The sequence below is a fragment of the Eschrichtius robustus genome, chromosome X (genome assembly GCF_028021215.1).
Source record: "Eschrichtius robustus isolate mEscRob2 chromosome X, mEscRob2.pri, whole genome shotgun sequence".
Lineage (NCBI taxonomy): Eukaryota > Metazoa > Chordata > Mammalia > Artiodactyla > Eschrichtiidae > Eschrichtius > Eschrichtius robustus.
Window position 1 is genome coordinate 65147572 of NC_090845.1, and position 18132 is coordinate 65165703.

The 18132-nt window shown below is 34.4% G+C and overlaps 1 long non-coding RNA gene across 5 annotated transcripts in view; it reads left to right on the forward strand.

Moving 5' to 3' along the window:
• LOC137757030 (uncharacterized) overlaps positions 1–18132 on the forward strand; it is a 169431-nt gene that overhangs the window by 76415 nt on the left and 74884 nt on the right. For all 5 annotated transcript variants that reach the window (XR_011072292.1, XR_011072289.1, XR_011072290.1 and 2 more), the window contains one exon: positions 11834–13666. This is a non-coding gene — a long non-coding RNA (uncharacterized lncRNA). The remainder of the gene's footprint in view (positions 1–11833; positions 13667–18132) is intronic.

Genomic DNA, 18132 nt, shown 5'->3' on the forward strand with positions numbered 1-18132 from the left:
CCCAATTTAAAAAAATGGGTCAAAGATGTTAATAGACCCCTCACCAAAGAAAATATACAGGTCAAAATAAACATATGAAAAGACTTAATGTAAAAAACAAATGCAAATTTAACCATCAGTGTGATACCTCTGCACACCTATTAGAATGGCCAACTTCTGAAACACTGACCATACCATATTTTGGCAAGGATGTGGGGCAGCAGTAACTCTCCTTCATCACTGGTGGGGATTCAAAATGTTGTAGCCACTTTAGAAGACAGTTGGCAGTTTCTTAAAAAGTAAACATACTCTTAACCATAAAATCCAGCAGTTGCGCACTTTGACATTTACCTGAAGAGTTGAAAACTGAAGTTCACACAAAAATCTACACATGGATGTTTATAGCAGCTTTATTCATAATTGACCAAATGTGGAAGAATTAAGATGTCTTTCAGTAGGTGAAGGAATAAATAAGCTGTGGTACATTCAGAGAATGGAATATTTAATTCTAAAATGAAATGATATATGAAGCCATGAAAAGACATGAATGATTCCTTCATATGTGCATATTATAAAGTGAAAGAAGCCAGTCTGAAAAGGCTATATAATGTATGATTCCAACTATATGACATTGTAGAAAAGAGAATACTATGGAGAATGTGAAAGGATCAGTGGTTCTCAGAGGTTGGGGTAGGGTGGAATGAACATGTACAGCACAAAAGATTTTTAGGGCAATGAAAATACTCTGTATGATATGTTAACGATGGATATATGTCACTATACATTCTATGTACCCATAGAATATACAACACTGAGAGTGAGCCATAATGTAATCTGTGGATTTGGGTGATTAAGATATCTCAGCGTAGATTTGTCACTTGTAACAAATGTGCCATTCTGTTGGGGGACATTGATAATGAGGGAGGATATGCATGTGGTGCAGCTTGCATATGGGAAATCTCTACTCTCTCTTAAATTTTGCTGTGATCCTGAAACAGCTCAAAAAAATAAAATCAACCATAGGGGAAGAAACAAAGAGAAGAACAGAGAACTACAAAAACAAAAAGGAAACAAGTAATAAAATGGCAATAAGTACACACCTATCAATAATTACTTTAAATGTCAACGGACTAAATGCCCCAATCAAAACACACAGTGTGGGACTTCCTTGGTGGTCCAGTGGTTAAGACTCTGTGCTTCCACTGCAGGGGATGTGGGTTCGATCCCTTGTTGGGGAACTAAGATCCCCCATGCCGCATGGCACGGCCGAAAGAAAAAACACACATAGGGTGGCTGATTAGATATAAAAGCAAGACCCGTCTACATGCTGCCTACAAAAGACTCACTTCAGAGCTAAAGACAGACACAGACTGAAAGTGAGGGGTTGGAAAAAAGATATTTCATGCAAATGGAAACAAGAAAGTGAGGGTAATAATACTCATATCAGACAAAACTTTAAAGGGTATAACAAAAGACAAGGGCATGATAATATGATAAAGGGATCAATACAAGAAGAAATTATACTTGTTAACATATATGCACCCAATACAGGAGCATCTAAATATATAAAGCAAATATTAACAAACAAAAGGAGGAATTGGCAATAATATAAGGCAAAAGAAATAAAGCAAAAATAAACAAATGGGACCTAATTAAACTTAAACGCTTTTGCACAGGAAAGGAAACCATCAACAGAATGAAAAGATGACCTACCGAGTGGGAGAAAATATTTGCAAATGATATGACCAACAAGGGGTTAGTATCCAAATTATATAAACAGCTCGTACAACTCCATATCTAAAAAGCAACCCAACTAAAAAATGGGCAGAAGACCTGAACATTTTTCCAGAGAAGATCTACAGATAGTTAATAGGCAGATGAAAAGACGCTCAACATTGTTAATTATTAGACAAAGGTGAATCAAAACAACAATGAGATACCACCTCACATCTGTCAGAATGGCTAACCTCAAAATGTCTGCAAATAACAAACGTTGGCATGAATGTAGGGAAAAGGGAATCCTAGTACACTGTTGGTGGGAATGTAAATTGGTGCAGCCACTGTGGAAAACAGTATGGAGGTTCCTCAAGAAACTAAAAATAGAACTACCATATGATTCAGCAATTCCAGTCTTGGGTATATATCCAAAGAAAATGAAAACATTAATTTAAAAAGATACATGCACCCTAGTGTTCATAGCAGTACCATGTACAATAGCCAAGATATGGAAGCAACCCAAGTGTCCATCAATAGATGAATGGATAAAGAAGAGGTATATATATGTGTGTGTGTGTATATTATACACACACATATGCGTACACACAGACAATGGAATATTAGCCATAAAAAAATGAAATTCTACCATTTGCAGCAATGTGGATGGACATTATGCTTAGTGAAATAAGTCAGACTGAGAAAGACAAATACTGTATGGAATCACTTTTATGTGGAATCTAAAAATCAAAACAAACAAATGTACATAGCAGAACAGAAACAAACTCATAATGTCGAAAACAAACTAGTGGTTATCAGTGCGGAAATGGAAGTGAGGAGGTGCAAGGTAGGGGTATGGGATTAAGAGATATGAACTCCTATGTATAAAATATAGAAGCAACAAGACATATTGTATAACACAGGGTATATAGCCATTATTTGGTAATAACTTTTAATGGAATATAATTCATAAAAATACTGACTCAATATGCTGTATATGTGAAACTAATATGATAATTGTAAACAACTGTACTTCCAAAAATAGTAGAGTATGAAAAAAATCTTATTTTTCAAAAGCGACATAATTAGTTAGTGATCATGATGTGCATTGGTTATTTATGTAATAATTTTTGGAATAAAGAGGTAGCAGGAATTTTTTTTTCACTTTACCCATTTACTCAGTTTATACATTATAGTAACTAAAATTTGACTGGGGTTATTTGCAGACAGGTATTATTTAACTAAACCCTGGTAACAGAAATTTGTGACTATTGGAACCGTGCAAAGAGTGCATTGCCTGTAGGAAAGTAAAATTATAGTGAAAATTTTGCTGAATCTCTGTGTGCTGAAAACAACAAAACATTGCCCAAATAACTGATGCAAAAAAATTATTAATCAGTTGAAAACACAATATTCTTAATTCTCCCAAATAGATCTATATCTTTAATGGCCATCCTAATTAAGAATAAACTAGGATATTTTTCTAGATATTGACAACATGATTCTAAAATTTGTGGAATGGCATAGTCATTGAAACAGCCAAAATAATTTCAAAGTAGAAAATTATAGGAAAAGAAGTACACAATTTCAAATCTTAGTATACTAAACTATAGTCATGATATCAGTCTGGTTTTAGTCTAAGGATTGAGCCATCAATTAATAGAATAGAGGAGAGTTTACAAGTGGGCCCAAACAAATATGGTACATAGATATTTTACGAAGTTTGAAGTTGATTTGATGGAAGTATGTTGTCATTTCAACAATTGATGCTGGTAATGATTTCCCATGTATATAATAAAAAATTGACCTCAATGTAGAAAAGATTAATGCACTTTATAAAAAATTAACTCAATGTGGTCATATGCTAAATTTAAAAGAAAATAAGTCTATTGTGTTTTTAAAATAAAACAAAAATTTTCTTTCCATGGAGTAGGCAATAAATTTGTGGATAGGACACCAAAAGCATTATCCATAAATGAAAAAATAGGTGAATTTGACTTCATCAAAATTATAATTTTTCTCTCAAAGGAAAGTGCTAGGAAAATGAAAAAAAGAAGTCATAGAGTGGAAGAGTATATTTCAAACACATTTATGTAACACATAACATCTATCTAGAATATATGAAATGCTCTTAAAATTTGACGTTAGAAGAAGTAACCCGGTTTTTTAAATGTGCATAAGCTCAATAGATGTATATAAAGCATTTGGCAATATCGAACTCCTGTTCATATTAAAAACATCTCACAAACTAGGAATAGAAGGTTTCTTTCTCAATCAGATAATATGTATCTAGAAATAACCTACAGCTAACATACTCAGTGACTGAGTACTTTTCCTCTGAATTCAGGAATGAGACATGAATGTCTACGCTTATTTCTTCTATTTGACCTTATAGTAGAAATTTTATCCAGGTCAATTAGGTAAGAAAAATAAATTGCATCTAGATTGGAAATGAAGCACAAAAACTATATTCACAGTTGAAATGATCTTGTGTGTGGAAAATCCTAGATTAACCCACATTACATAATTAGACCTAATACATGATTTCAGAAAGATTGCATGATATAAGATAATATAGGAAAATGAGTTATATTTCTGTATAGTCGCAATGAATAATCTGAATAAATAAATAAATAAGAAAACAATTCAATTTACAATAGTATCCAAAAGAATAAAATGCTTAGGCATAAATTGAACAAAATAAGTGAAAGACTTTTACACTGAGAACCAGAAAAACCACATTGCAAGAAATTTAAGAAGAACTGAGCAATTTGAAAGATACCTCATGTTCCTTAATTGGAAGAATTAGTAATGTTAAGATGGTGTCATCAATGGAATTATGTATCCCTAAAAGATATGCTAATATTCTAATCTCTGCTTTCTATGAATTTGACCTTATTTGAAAATAGGGGCTTTGCAGATGTCATTAAGTTAATCTGAGGTCATATTAGGGAGATTGGGTTTTTAATCCAATATGACTGGTGTTCTTAGAAGAGGAAAGGGCACAGAGAGACAGAGATACACAGGGAAAATGTCATGTAATTACAAAGGCAGAGATTGACATGATGTGTCTACAAGAACAGGAGCACTAAGGATTGATGGCCACACCAGGAGCTTAGAGAAACATTGAATATGTTCTCTCCTAGAGCCTTCGCAGGAAGCACGACTCTATGAATGCTTTGATTTCAGACTTCTATCTTATAGAACTGTGAGATTATTAATTTTACTTGTGTTAAGCTGACAACTTGATTTCAGACTTCTAGTCTCCAGAACTGTGGAAGAACTAATTTTTCTTTTGTTAAGCTTTCCAGTTGTTGGCTGTTAGGCAGCTATAGGAAATGAATACAATTGACAGTAGTCCCCAAATTGATCTAGAGATTTAGAGAAGTCTCTATCAATGTCCCAGCTGGCATTTTTGTAGAAATTGGCAAGCTGAGTCTAAAATTCATATGGAAATATGGATACAGAATAGACAAAGCAATCTTGAAAAAAACACACTAGAGAACTCATATTTCCTAATTTTAAAGCTTAGTACAGAGAACTAGTAATTAAGACCTCATTGTAAAATTGTATGGATAGATATATAGGTTATATAGGCATATGGGAGGACGGAAATGGAAAGTCCACAAGTATACCCACATATATATGATTAATTGATTTCTGACAAGGGTGTCAAGACACTGCAGTGGGGAATAACAAAATCTTTTCAACAGATAATGTTGGGACAAGTGGATATCCACATACAAATGAATAAATTTGGTCCAGCGACTTCACAGTTTGCAAAAATGAATAAAATATGAATCAAAAACCTAAATTTAAATGCTAACATTGCAACTCTTAAGAGAAAACATAGTTGTACACCTTCATGACCTTGGATTTGATATTAAGTCTAAAGCACAAGCAGCCAAATCAAAATACGGTAACTTTTGTCCTTGAAGAGATACTATCAAGAAAGTGAAATAAAGTACAGTAAAAAGCACGAAGTACTGATACATTGTACAAAATGGATGAATTTGAAAATACTATTCAAGTGATGGAATCCAGACCCAAAATGCACCATATTGCATGATTCATTTATGTGAAATGTCTACGATATGAAAATTTATAAAGACAGAAAGTAGAGAGTTGTTTTCAGAGGCTAGAAGGAGTGGTAAGTGAGAAAGTAAAAAGTTGAATTTTATTGTATATGAATTATATCACAATAAAATAAATGTGCAAAAGATGGAAGTATACTTTTTCATTAAAGATAAAGTGATATATAAGCAAATGGAAAAATACTTAGCATCACTTGTCAGTAAGGAAATGCCAATTAGAAATCACTGTGATATCAATAAATCTCTACTAGAATGGCTGAGTAAAAAACCCCAGCATTTCCAAGTGCTGCTAAAGATATAGAATAAGTGGAAGTCTTAAGCATTGTTTATGAAATGGAACAGGTACTTTGTAAAAAGCAGTTTGTCAGTTTTTTATAAAATTAAGCCTATATGCTATAGCCAAGCAGTTGCTCTCATAGTTATTTATCCAAGTTGAAATAATAACCTTTGTTGTCATATAGAACTATTCATTAATGTATACCTTCACAACATAGCAGCTTTTTTGTCAGCCCAAACTTGAAAGAAGTTGAACGGCCTCCAACAGGGTAGTGGATCAATAAAATGTGCTACATCCATTTAATGTAGTATTACTTCGCAGTAAAGCATAATGAATTATTAATACATTTAACAATATAGATGAATCTCAAATGGATTTTGTTAATGTATTCAATAAAAGAATCCATACTGAAAATGCTGACATACAGATGATGTTTCAGCATACACAAAGTATAGTAACACAGAAGAAATTGAAGTTTTCCTGAGGTTAAGTGTGAAATGATGGGGAACAAAGAAGTGTTTTTTTTTTTTGGTTACAGAAATGTTTCCTGATGCTTGGTGCTATTTAGATGAATCAATGCATTTTTAAAATAATAAACGTGGACACCAGAATATAGATATTTTACACAAACTTTAAAATACATTTTAAAAATTAAGGAAAGCCATTTTCTTCCTCCATACCACGCTGTCCTAATTTTTATTGTTTTGTAGTTTAAATCTTCTAACTTTATAATTCTTCTTTGACAACATCTCAGTAGAGGGGCCAACAACTTTAATGTGCCGGATGGTAAATGTCTTAAACCTGTGGACCATATTGTCTCTCTCACAGTGCTGAACTCTACTGTCATGTACAAAGCATGTAAATTGATGAGTACGGATGTGTTCCAATAAAAATTTGTTTACAAAAACAGGCTGTAGTTTGGTGTCAGTGTAGATGGGGGAGTAGAGAACATCAAAAATCTGTCCCATTACAGAAATAACAAGCTTCTAAATACTGTCAGAACAAATTTTGAACTACCATATGATCCAGCAAATCTACTCCTGGGTATATATCTGAAGAAAATGAAAATAAGAATTAGAAAAGATACATGCATCCCAATGTTCATAGCAGCATTGTTTGCAATAGCCAAGATAAGGAGGCAACCTCAGTGTCTATCAACAGATGAATGGATAAAGAAGATGTGGTATATATACAATGGAATACTACTCAGCCATAAAAGAGAATGAAATTTTGCCATATGCAGCAACCTGAATGGGCCTAGAGAATATTATATTTCGTGAAGTAAGTCAGAGAAAGACAAATACTATATGAATCACTTTGCTGTATACCTGAAACTAACAGAATATTGTAAATCAACTGTATTTCAATAAAAAAATAGATTCAGATGGTGTTTGAAGATTTGAAGAGATCTATATAAATAAAGGGACTGAACTAGTAACCAAAATATAAAACCTGTCAGTAAAGACCTCTGTCATATGCCTGCACTGGTACATTCTACCAAATATTGTGTTGATAGTAATCACTCAGATTCTTAAAAAAAAATGGAAGGGAGGGAATACTTAGTTATTCTGTATGTCCACATTACTCTGACACCAAAGCCAAGTAAAACCATCACAAGAAGAGAAAATTAATTACCAGTATGTCTTAGAATATAGATTCCAAATTTTTCCAAAAAACTCTACAAAAAAGAATCCAACATCATTTTATCAGAATTATACACCATAAATAAGTAGAATTATTGCCAGTAATACAAGGATAATACATCACATTAATGTAATGAGGGAAAGAAACCAAAGGATCATCTCAGTTGATACAGAGCAAGAATTTCATAAAAACCAACAAACCTTTCATGATTTCAGAAAAGAAAAAAAAAAGTGAATTAGGAATAGGAAATTTCTGAACATGATAAATAGCATTTATGTAAAACACGTAGCTAATATCAATGTCAAATGACTGAATGCTTTTCTCCTAAGATCATCAGCAAGACAAATGTACCTGATTTCACCATTGCCGTTATATATTGTACTGGATATTGTAGCTCCAGCAACTAGGCTGGAAGAAGGAATGGAAGGCATAGTAATTGGAAAGTAAGAATTAAAACTCTTTTTATACTCCTATTATGTAGAAAATTCCAAGGAATTCACAGAAAGTTTCTAGAGATAATAAGATCAGCAAAATTAAACCATCAGCAGTCAAAATTATTTGTATTTCTGTAGCTAATTACAATCTGAAAAGGAAATTTAAAAATTATTTTAAAAATCCATGTACCATAGTATTCAATAGAATAAAATGCCTAGGAATAAATTTAGCCTGGAGTTGAAGTATTTGTTCAGTGAAAACTGCAAAACTTTGCTGGAATAAATTAAGGAACATGTAAATAGATCGAAAGACATCCTGTGTAAATGTATTGTAATACAGTATTCTTAAGATGTCATACAACCCATAGTGATCAACAGATTCAGTGCAATTCCTTTCAAAATATGCATAGCCTTTTATGCAGAAATGGAAAAGCTGGTCCTCAAATTCATATGTAATTGCTAAGGTTTGTGAGTAACCAAATCAGTCTTGAAAAAGAGCGAAGTCAGAAGACTTGAATTCTGATTTCAAAACTTACTGCATAGCTGCATTAATCAAAAATGATACAGTCCTGGCATAAGTATGTACATATTGACCAATGAAATAGAATCAAGTTTCTAGAAATAAACCCATATACATATACCCAGTTGCTTATTGATAGGTTTCCAAGATCATTTAGAGGAATGAGTAGTCCCTTCAACAAATGGTGCTTGATAGCTGGATTTCCACACGCAGAGGAATGAAGCTGAACCCCTACCAACAAATGGAGCTTGGACAAATGGACTCGGCAATGAAGATGTACCATATACGAAATTAACTCAATGTGCATCAACATCCCAAATGTAAGAGCTAAATCTCTGTAACTTTTAGTAGAAAACAGGAATAAACCTTCATGACCTTGGATTTGGCAATAGAATATTAGATGTGATATCTAAAGTCTAAGTAAATAAATAAATAATAAATATATTAGATGCTATCAAAAATCAACACTTTTGTGCATGATAGGACATTACCAAAGAGGAAAAAGGCAACATGCAGAAGATGAGAAAATACAAAGCATATGCCCAATACAGGTTGAGTATCAAGGATGTGTTATGTATTAAAAACGAAAAAACAAAACTCTTACATCTCAACAAGTAGACAACCCAATTAAAGAATGGGCAAAAACTTGAAAAGACATTTCTTCAAAGAAAATGTATAAATGGACAAAAAGCACATGAAAGATGCTTCATATTATTTGACATAAGTGAGGTAAAAGCAGAGCCATGAGATAATTTCATATCCACTAATGTGTTTGTAATTTTAAAAGCATGAAAAAGAAAAGTGTTGGCACGAATATACATAAATTGAATCTTGTCCACATAGCTGGTATTTAAAATGGTTCAGCTCCTGTGGAATACAGTGCAAATGTCCACAGAGACAATGAAATTTTGGTATATGCCTGCAGTGGAGTATTATTAAGCCACAGAAGTCATGAGGTGCTGACAACATGCTAAATTTGGATGAACCTACAAAGCATTATGCTAAGTGAGTGAAACCAGACACAAAAAGTCACATGTTATATGATTTTATACATATAGACATTACTTTGAGAAAGAATTTTGATTATTTGCTGCCAGGAACTAGGAAGAGAGGGAATGTGGAGAAACTGCTTAATGACTATAGGGCTTTACTTTGTAGTGATGAAAATGTTTCCTACTAAATCATGTGAATGTGCTAAATGCCACTAATGTGTTCACTTTAAATTGTTATTTTTAAGTTATGTGAACATCACCTCAGGAAGTTATATTTTTAAAAATCTGCCAATAAAGAAGCCCAGTACTAAGTGGTTTCACTGGTGAATTCTTCCAGATGTTAAGGAAGAATTAATATCGCTCTTTTCAGCCTCTCTCCAAAAATACAATTGAGGGAACATTTTAAAATTCATTTTATGAGATAACATTTCCATGATACCAGTGTCAGACAAACACAAAGACAAAACCTATGGGTCAGTATACCTTATGAATGTAAATGCCAAAAACCTTAAAGTACTAGTTAAAAATTGTGACAACATGCTAAAAGGGATTATACACCATGAGCAAAATGGGATTTTTTTTCCAGAATTGCAAAGATGATTCACCATACACAAATCAATGTTACATACCATATTAATAGTAGAAAGGAAAAAAATAACACGTGATAATTCATTTCAAAGAAAGCATTAGACAAAATACATACCCGTTCATGATATACAAAGCTCTACAAGCTAGGAATAGAATGGAATTTCCTCAACATGATGAAAGGCATTTATGAAAGCCATGTAACATAGTTAAAGGGGAAAGATGGCTGTCTCCTTATGACCAGAAATAAAACTAGGATGCCTCTTGTATTCAACTTTGTACTAGAAGTTTCAGCCAGAACAATTAGCCAAGAAAAAGAATAAAATATATCGAAATTGGAAATGAAGATGTAAAATTGTCTCTATTCTCATGATATTGTCATACATACAGAAAATCCTAAAGAATACATGCAAAAAACTATTAGATCTTATAAGAAATTCAGCAGTGTTTCAAGAGTATACAGAAAAATCAGTTATATTTTTGTGTACTAACAATGGGCAATACATAAGGCAAATAAGCAATTCCATTTACAATATCATAAATAATAAAATATGTAGGGTACATTTATTCAAATAGATGTGAGACTTGTAAATTGAAATCTACACAACATTGCTGAAAGAAATTAAACAAATGGAAAGACATCCTGTGTTCATTTATTGGAAAGCATTTTTAACATGCCATCAGCCCATAAAGCAATATACAGATTTAATGTGATCCTTATCAAAATCTCAACTGCCTTTTTTTACAGAAACGGAAAAGCTGTACCTAAAATAAGTATGAAATTGCAAATAACCTGAATAGCCTAAACAATCTTGAAAACTATAAATTTGGATGATTTACACTTTTTTCAAACTATAACAAAGCAATAGTAATCTTGAACAGTATGATATTTGTGTAAGGATAGACATATAGGCCAATGTCATAGAAATGAGAGTTCAGAAATACAACTTATGGCTAATTGATTTTCCAAAAGGTTGCCAAGACCATTCAATTATGAAAGAGTAGTGTTAGCAGATGGTTCTTTGACAACTGGAGATCAACATATAAAAGAATGTAATTGGACTTTTAACTCATAACCTTTACAGAAATTAACTCAAAATCTATCAAAAGCTAAATATACAAGCTAATACTGTAAAAATCCATAATTGAAAATGTATAGTAAAATTTTCTTGATCTTTAATTTGGCGATCAATTCTTAGATATGACACTGAAAGTAAAATCATCAAAAGAAATAATAAATTACAGTATACCTCATTGCAGTTGGTTTTATTGCACTTTGGGTACATTGTGTTTCTTACAAATTTAAAGTTTGTAGCAACCCAGCATTGAGCAAGTGTATTGATACCATTTTTCCAACAGCATTTCCTCACTTTATATCTCTGTGTCATATTTTGGTAATTCTTGCAATATTTCAAAAATTTTCATTATCATATTTGTTGTGGTGATCTGTGATCAATGATCTTTGATGTTACTATTGTAATTGTTTTAGAAAATCACATACCACATCCATATAAGACAGTGAGCTTAATCAATGTTGTATGTGTTCTGAATGCTCCACTGACATGCCGTTTTCCTGTTTCTTTCCCTCTCCTCAGGCCTGTCTATTCCCTGAGAAACAACAACAATGAAGTTAGGCCAGTGGATATCCCTACAGTGGCCTCTAAGTGTTCAAGTGAAAGGAAGACTCGCACATCTCTCACTTTAAATCAAAAGCTAGAAATGATTAAGCTTAGTGGGGAAGGCATGTTGAATGCCTACACAGGCCAAAAACTAGGCCTTTTGTGCCAGTTAGCCAAATTGTGAATACAAAGGAAAAATTCTTGAAGGAAATGAAAAGCGCTTCTCCAGTGAACACATAAATGATAAGAAAGCAAAACAGCCTTATTGCTGATACTGAGACAGTTTTAGCAGTCTGGATAGACGAACAGACCAGCCTCAACATTCCCTTAAGCCAAAGCCTAATCCAGGGCAAGGCCCTAGCTCTCTTCAATTCTATGAAGGTTGACAGAGATGAGGAAGCTGCAGAAGAAAAGTTTGAAGCTAGCAGAGGTTCGTTCATGAAGTTTAAGGAAAGAAGCCATCTCCATAACATAAAAATGCAAGGTGAAGGAATAAGTGCTGATGTAGAAGCTGCAGCAAATTATTCAGAAGATCTAACTAAGATAATTAATGAAGGTGGCCACACTAAACAACAGGTCTTCAGTGTAGACAAAACAGCCTTCTATTGGAAGAAGTGCATCTAGGACATTCATAGCTACAGAGGAGAAGTCAATTCCTGGCTTCAGAGGACAGGCTGACTCTCTTGTCAGGCTAATGCAACTGGTAACTTTGAGTTCAAGCCAGTTGTCATTTACCATTCTGAAAATCCTAGGGTTCTTAATAATTATGCTAAATCTACTCTGCCTGTGCTCCGCAAATGGAACAACAAAGCCTGGATGAGAGCACAGCTGCTTACAACATGGTTTACTGAATATTTTCAGCCTACTGTTGATACCCACTGCTCAGCAAAAAGAGATTCCTTTCAAAATATTGCTGCTCATTGACAATGCATCTGGTCACTCAAGAGCCCTGGTGGAGATGTACAATGAGATTAATGTTGTTTTTATGCCTGCTAACACATCATCCATTCTGCATCCTGTCGGTTAAGGAGCAATTTCGACTTTCAATTTTTATTATTTAACAAGTACATTTTGTAAGACAATACCTGCCATAGATAGTGTTTTCTTTGATGTTTTGGGCAAAGTAAATTGAAAACCTTCTGGAATGGATTCACCATTCCAGATGTCATTAAGAACATTCGTGATTCATGGGAAGAGGTCAGAGTATCAACATTAACAGGAGTTTGGAGGACATTGATTCCAGCCCTCATGGATGACTTTGAGAGGTTCAAGACGTCAGTGGAGGAGGTAACTCCAAATGTGGTGGAAATTGGAAAAGAACCAAAAACTAGGAGTGGAGCCCGAAGATGTGACTGAATTGCTGCAATCTCATAATAAAACTTTAATGGGTGAAGAGATGCTTCTTATGGATGAACTAAGAAAGTGATTTCTTGAGATGGAGTCTACACCCATTAAAGATGCTTTTGAATATTGTCCAAATGACAAGAAAGGATTTAGACTATTACACAAACTTGGTTGATAAAGTAGTGGAAGGGTTCGAGAGGACTGACTCCAATTTTAAAGTTCCACTGTGGGTAAAATGCTACCAAACAGCATTGCATGTTACAGCGAAGTTGTTCGTGAGAGGAAGAGTCAATTGATGTGGCAGACTTCACTGCTGTCTTATTTTAAGAAATTGCCATAGCCACTCCAACCTTTAGCAACCACCACCCTCATCAGTCAGCAGCCATCAACATCAAGGCAATATCCTCCACAAGCAGAAAGATAACTACTCACTGAAGGCTCAGGTGACAGTATTTTTTAGTTAAGGTATGTACATTGTTTTTTAGGCATAATGCCACTGCATACTTAATAGACTACAATGTAGTGTAAATATAACTTATTTTCACTGGGAAATCTAAAAATTCATTTAACTCAACTCACTTTACTGTGATATTTGCTGGAACAATACACTCACTATCTCAGAGGTATGCCCGTAGTTGGACTTTATCCAACTTACAAACGTGCACCATAGCACACTCTGAGGGCAGTGAAAAGACAGCTCATAGAATGGGAGAAAATACTTGGAAATTATGTATTTGAGAACTTACTAGCATGAAGAATATATAAAGAACACTTCCAAGTAAAAAACAGAAGAAAAGTACAATTTAGAAATGCACCAAGGACATAAATATTTCTCAAAAGTTAATATACCAGGAGCCATAAGTACATGAAAAGAATTTTAATATTTTTACTTGAGAAATTCAATTCAAAATAACCATGAGATATCACTTCACATTTTGGGTATAAAATGAAAAATGGAAAATAATAAATGTTGCTAAGGATGTGGAGAAGTTGGGATTTTTGTTCTTTGTTATGGGGGGATGTCAAACAGTGAGGCTACTGTGCAAAACAGTATGGTGGTCCCTCAAAAATTTATAGAATCTCTGTGACCCACCAATTCCACACAAAGGTATATTCCTCAGTTAAAGGAATATTAATGTTCAAGTAGAAATTTTGTATGGAAATATGTATAGCCACACTGTTTGCCATAGTCAAAGGGTGTGTAAATGGAATAAGACCCTTATGTGTCTGGTTTCTTTTACTTAGCACAATGATTAAGAGGAACATACATGTCATACTGTATATCCATAATTCATTCCTGTTTATAGATGAATAATATTACAGTATATGGACATACTACATTCTTTACACATCCATCACCTCATGATGATTGGCACAGAAAACATTTGAAGAAATAATAATAATGTTTGGTGAAAGACATAAATGTGCAGATTCAATAAGCATTGTGACCTTGACGAGAATAAACCCAAATGCATACTGATACACAGTGTAATCAAACTGATGAAAGCCAATGATGAAGAAAAAATTTTGAAAGTTCCTACCAAAAATCAGTTTATTATTTATAGGGTAATGGTAATTTGAATAAATAACTGTATTTCTTACGAGATACTACAGAGTCCAGAAAATAGAACATCTTTAAAGTGCTGAAGGTAAAATGAACCCAGAAGTCTATCACTAGGAAAAATACCCTTTTAAATGAATTCAAGATTATTCTTAAATGAAGGAAAACCTAGATAATTTTTTATCACAAAAATGCTCTAAAAGAAATGATAATGGTTTTCTTCAGGTAGTGACACCAGAGAGAAACTTGGTACTTCAAAGGGATAAAGTTTGAGCAAGTAACGGTAAATATCTGGGCATATACGATAACTGTTTTTCTCCTAAACCCTTTAAAAAGTACATGACTCTTGGAAACAAGATTATAACATTGCCTGAGAGGAACTTCAATATATTTAGATATTAAATTATGGTAACAACATAAAGTAGGTGTTGGGAGGTAATTTTAGCACAGGGCAGGTTTTTTGTTTTTCTTTTCTTTTTAGATATTTTTAATTTATTTTATTTTTATTTATTTTTGGCTGTGTTGGGTCTTCGTTGCTGCGTGTGGGCTTTCTCTAGTTGCGACGAGTGGGGGCTACTCTTTGTTGTGGTGCACGGGCTTCTCGTTGCAGTGGCTTCTCTTGTTGCAGAGCACAGGCTCTAGGCGCGTGGGCTTCAGTAATTGCAGCACGTGGGCTCAGTTGTGGCACACGGGCTCAGTATTGGTGGTTCGCAGGCTCTAGAGTGCAGGCTCAGTAGTTGTGGTGCACGGGCTTAGTTGCTCCGCGGCATGTGGGATCTTCCCGGACCAGGGCTCGAACCTGTGTCCCCTGCATTGGCAGGCGGATTCTTAACTGCTGTGCCACCAGGGAATCCCACAGGGCTGGTTTTTAAATTTATTGTTTTGCACTATCCAAATAATAATGTTTCATTCTGTGACAGAGGTTGGCATGACACTTTGCAATCTCTTAAAACATCTAGAATATCCATTTTGAGAAAAAGGCCCAACAAGCCTTGTTTGTCAGATGAAATTAGTATTTTTTAATAATACAGAAACATTAGCCCCAGGGCAATCTCATTTTTACTTTGAAATGTTGCAGCTTTCCTCTCTGGTAATCTTTATCTCCTGCTCCACAACCTGAAGCAAAGCTTCAGTGAAAGCTGACTCCATGGGGGTGCTTAATTCATTAAGGTTCCTCTGCCTATTCCTTGAATGCAGTCAAGTCAGCTTCATCTCACTGGCCAGGGTTTGTTTTAGATTATAGAATTGCCCTAGAGTTACAACTTGCAGGCAAAGGCCGAGCCTCTGCAAACACTAATACATCCTGTGGTACCTGGATTAATCCTTTGGGCCTATTGGAAAAGTTAATATACAGAGAATCCAAAATATTCAGGTTTCCTAAATTTGGGATACCTCACCTCTGATGCAAACCCATTACATGTGCAGAATCCACCTAGACCATTTTTCATTGCCCCCTTGGAATAAGGTGGAAAGCTTGAAGAACCAATGTGAACTCATGAAATCAATGTGAAGATGCTCATGCTGCTTACCATGTCATGAGTTATAAAATCTTCTGTCATTGAGGCATGATTTTCAGGTAGTGACACCAGAGAGAAACTTGGTACTTCAAAGGGATAAAGTTTGAGCTATTTATTCTTGTCTTCTGCCAGAATTCATAAAACTAACAGGCTTACTTTTAGCTTGTATGTATGACAAAATCACAGGACTATAGTTCATGACAAAGCAGATGGTAATGGGACCTATATGGTCCTAAGATTTATAGATTTTATTTAAAGTAGTAATATTTTAATGTTTAGTAGATGGGAAAATATCACCCATGTACATTTTAATCCTTAGGGAAACCTCTGAAATATATGTAAACCTACTAAAAATTATTAAATAAATTAAAATGGAATACTATAAAATATTCAAATCAAAAGGAATAGAGGAAAGAAGGAAAAGTAGAATTTTAAAAAGAGAGGAGAGACATAATAAAAAGATAGATGTAAATGCATACAAATAAATATCTTAATTTTATATGGCCTAGGACTTTGGGCTCAAGATCAGGGGAATAGACGCACTTTCATATTTGCCAAAAACCCTGGATATTATATATCAAAGAAATACAAGAAGAATGAAAAGGGATGGAGATCAGCAAGAGACACTGGCACCCAAGAAAAGACATTACATTGAGTTTTTTTCTTTTGCCTAATATATCGCAGGTTAAGTGCTGAAGTATCTGGCAAATAGAAAGACCTGTGAGCACAGACCAAAAATCAAAACAGAACAAATCCCTAGGAAAAGGATTCTCTAGCCAGTAGCAACCCATCAAATAAGACAACTTTTAGAAAGTATTGCCCTACTACTTCCAAACCTAAGGGTAAAAATCACTGCTCCATCCACACCTCCATCAGCAAAGGCTGAGTGGCATCATAGCCTTCTCTGTTGCCAATCTACAATGAGACTCTCATCCACCCTCAACCAGTGTCAGGGTAGTATGAGAGAAAACCTGTTGGACAGCAAAGCCTTTACTGCACAGTGGCAACACTAATCCCCATAGCATAAATAGAGACCTTGTGGGCATCTTGGATTCATATCCACATCCAGCAGTAACAAAGAGCACTTCCCTCTCTACATGGGGCTTGTCAGATGAGGCCATGTGGTAAGCTAGTACTTTAACCACTCTCCAGCCCTATTGAGTGCTGTCCCAACCACCCATTCTGATATCTGTGGAGGACATGTGGTGAGGAGCATTGATATAATATGCTGTTCCCTCACACCTACATATGATCAGCAGTTAAAGCTTCCTCTCCCTCCTGGAGTTTAAAGAATGTCAAGGGGAGAACCTGTACATTCACTGTTAGATGGCAGAATCTCCATCCCTCACCAGAGCTGACTCATAGGAGGTCTGTAAAAAGAAGATTCAACTGAATTCCAGAATCATATGCCCAAAATGTCTAGTGTAAAAAAAGTCATAATCATGGGCCAGGAAATTTTCAACTTTAATGAGAAAAGACAATAAATAGCTGCCAACATAGAGATGACACAGATGTTGGAATTACCTATTGAAGACTATAAAGCAGCCCCCACAGGAATGTTTTAACAAGCAATTAAAAACACATTTGAAATAGAATATCAGAAAATCTCAGTAAGGAAAGAAGATATGAAGGACCAAGTGTTTAATTTCAGAACTGAAAAACATAAATGAAGTAACTAAATGGATGGTTTTAACAGCACAATGGAAATGACAGAGAAAAGACCCAGTGAACTTAAAGATAGAACAATTAAAATTATTCACAGAGAGCAAATAGGCTAAACATTTTTTTAAGCCTCAAGGGTCTTTGGGACAATAACAGAAGTTCCACGATTCCTGTCACTGGGGTCCCAGAAG